This window comes from Stomoxys calcitrans, chromosome 2 (assembly GCF_963082655.1).
Source record: "Stomoxys calcitrans chromosome 2, idStoCalc2.1, whole genome shotgun sequence".
NCBI classification, from domain to species: Eukaryota; Metazoa; Arthropoda; class Insecta; order Diptera; family Muscidae; genus Stomoxys; species Stomoxys calcitrans.
The window spans coordinates 165,374,541-165,378,136 of record NC_081553.1 but is presented as its reverse complement, the minus strand read 5'-3'; positions in this window follow the sequence as shown (position 1 = coordinate 165,378,136).

Here is a 3,596-nt window from a genome sequence, read left to right as displayed (position 1 = left end):
TGACAGCTACATGAGATTGTAAATGCAAATTTTGCCCATGAACATTCCACTAAGGAACAGGGGCAAACTTCTCACATATCAATGAGTGCAGTCCGATTCAAGTTTATTAAGCTCAATTATAAGGGGCCTCCCTTTTATAGCCGAGTCCGAACGGCGTGCCGCAGTGCGACACCTCTTTGGAGAGAAGTTTTACATGACATAGTACCTCACAAATGTTGCCAGCATTAGGAGGAGAAAACCACCGCTGAAAATTTTTTTCTGATGGTCTCGCTAGGATTCGAACCCAGGCGTTCATCGTCATAGGCGGACATGCTAACCTCTGCGCTACGGTGGCCTTCTACATGAGATTATGGACCATTTTAAACCATACTCAGCACAGTTGTTGGAAGTCATAATAAAACACCTCATGCAAAATTTTAGCCAAATCGGATATGAATTGTGTCCTCTAGTGGCTTAAGAAGTCAAGATCCAAGATCGGTTTTTATGGCAGCTATATCAAAACATGAACCGATATAGCCAATTTACAATCCCAACTGACCTACATTAATAAGAAGTATTTGTGCAAAATTTCAAGCGGCTGGCTTTACTCCTTCTAAAGTTAGCGTGCTTTCGAAAGACAGACGGGCGGACATGGCTAGATCGACTTATAATGTCATGACGATCAAGAATATATACTTTATGGGGTCTTAGAGGAATATTTCGAGGAGTTACAAACAGAATGACGAAGTAAGTATACCCCATCCTATGGTGGAGGGTATAATAAAAGGGATTTGAGAGCAGGTACGTAAATTTGTTTGTTCAGTATAGACTTTGATCCCCACATTGTCATGACTGGTCAGTTAACCTATCTGGGGTGGTTTTAGAGGTTAGAGCACCATCCAGACACTTGGACACAAATTTTCGTTTCATATTCGGAATCTGATCTCAAATACCTTTCATTTGAACCCCTTATAATTATGATCAGCTAATATTACCCTTGGACCATATTTTTAATGGCATATGCGAAGTTTACTCCCAATTACCTTCCAATTGAGTCCCATATTGGCACGGTAGTCCAAAATGCCTATTTGGGGCGGTTTTAGGTTTAGGGCAATTTTGGGCTTGGACCGGCTCCGTAGATACTTGGACCTAATTTTTTATAGATTATTCGTACTCTACTCTCAAATACCGTTCCATATTGTTCCGATCGGTCCACTTTTGATTTTGTACGGCGCTGTTGGGGCAAGGAAGTTTTAATTCTTTCTAAAATTTGTAACTCCATGTTTCGCACCACACCAAAATGTCAACGAATACTGAGCGAATGGTGCGAAGCATCTCTTATTTTAAGTGTGACTTTAAAAAAGCATAAAAAAGCAATCATCAAAAAAAGAATGTATTTGAAAGCAACAGCATTACTCGCTTGAATGAAGGCAACAACATTTCTCGCTTGAATGAAGTCCAAAGCAACGAAAATATGAAAACGTTATAAAAGCGAATGGTAGCAAATTGTTCTCTGATATATGCTACCAAATCTTCAGCCACACTGTTTACTTCAGATACGCGTGAGGTGAATAATGAGCTGAAAGTGATAGTCGGTGGATAATCGATTCCGACCATCAAGTGTCCCAAAATACTTGGTATCACATTTAACAGCTCTTACACATTCCCTCCACATGCTAAAGCAATTTACGATAAAGTCAAAACGAGAAACAAGGTTCTCAAGTCACTTGCCGGCAGCTGCTGGGGTGCAGACAAAGAAACCTTGTTGACTACGTACAAAGCAATTGACCGGTCTGTGGTAAGTTATGCAGCGCCAGTGTGGGCTCTCAGCTCTGTGACACGCAGTGGCATAATATTCAGATCTGTCAGAATGCCGCCCTCTGCGGCGGGCTGAGGGTTCTCTTGTGGACCACCTCCATCAGGAGACAAAGATCCTACCAGTGCGTAGACATAACTACATGCTGCCTAAGCAATACCTTTTGGGCTGTTATCGCAGAGACCATCCAAATCATCATCTTGTGGATCTACATGATCTAAAGCGTGAGGTTCAGCGCTACAAGAGAGAACCTCTAGATTAAGCGGCATATCAAATAGGTCTAGACAACATTCATGCAGGCACGGTAAATAGCTACCGGGCGAATGTGGTTCTTGGAGAACCACCGCCTCCCATTGCACCTGAAGAACTTGACCTCTCCCGGCAAACCAGAGTAGTTCTGGATCAATTACGTTCCGGCAGGTGCAGCCGCCTCAACTCTTACAGAGCAAGGATTGATGCCGACGTGCAGGGTGTATGTCCCGAATGTGATCAGGGACCACACGACACTCGTCACCTGTTTAACTGCCCAGCTAGACTTACCCATCTTAGTCGCAGAGTTCCTGGATCTGGATACACAACAGAATCAAGCAGGCGAAAGATAGAACACAAAAAATTGTTACAACAGCAACAACTACCGAACAATATTCCAATGTACTAGGTACTAAAGAAATATATAAATTCTTCGTTATTAAGCTTTTTTTAACCATTGCTGTTATTGTAGCAGTGTGTTGTACACTGAGGCGTCAGCCCTTGCCGATGACGGATTCTGTTTCCTTGCGGGATAGCTGTGAGCACCACACAGGCTGGAACATTGAGGTCCGATCTGTGTGGTGGCTACTGGCCGCGTCCACAGGTTGCGGATAGTGGAATGCTCCATACGAAGTAGCTGCAACAGCAGTCGCGGACAATCAGCGGTATCGAGCGGAGAGAGAGAGAGGCTCTTGCACAAATACTAAGTGCCTATGATGCTCTGTATGACAAGGCGGGGTTTTGACGCCTTTAAATAACCAATGGCCACTCTGTTCCCGCGGTCGATCGGTCCTTTGGACCGGAACGAGCTTGCTCACCCACAGAAGATATAGCTCCCATGTATATGTTCGTCCGATTTTGAGAAATATTGCAATAAAGTGCTCATTTGTTAACCGATTCTCTAAAATTTCGGCAGGAAATATTTCTAATGACTCTCGACATTACTGGTGAATTTCATAGAAATCAGTTTTGGATTTAGATATAGCTACCATATATATAAATATTGCCCGATATTCACTTCTATGGTCACTGCAATCGCATTTATTGAACAATCTTGCCAAACTTTTGTATAGCGCTTTCCCCGACGACTACCACAATATCTAAGAAGTTTGCTAGAAATCAGTTCAGATTGAGGTATCGCTTCCATATATATGTTCGTCAGATTTGGACTAATATTGCAATAAAGTGCTCATTGTTAACTGATTCTCTCAAAATTTGGGAGAAAGGATTTTCAGATTTAAATGACGCTCCCATAAATTTTTGTCATCAGATTTTGATTTAAATGACGCTCCCATATATTTTTGTCGTCAGATTTTGGCTGATTTGCAATAATTTTGTCAATTGTCCACCGTATTTTTTACAGTTTGAACATATTTGCTCGAAATTTAATACGGACTGAAAACATCCGCCGAGGTCCATTAAAATTGGTTCAGAATTAGATATAGCTCCAACTTTGTACCTATTGTGTAGGTGTAGGGTATTATAATGTCGGCACCGCCCGAGTTTTGCCTTTCCTTACTGGTTAGTTATTGATTAGGTTTGAATGGTAGTA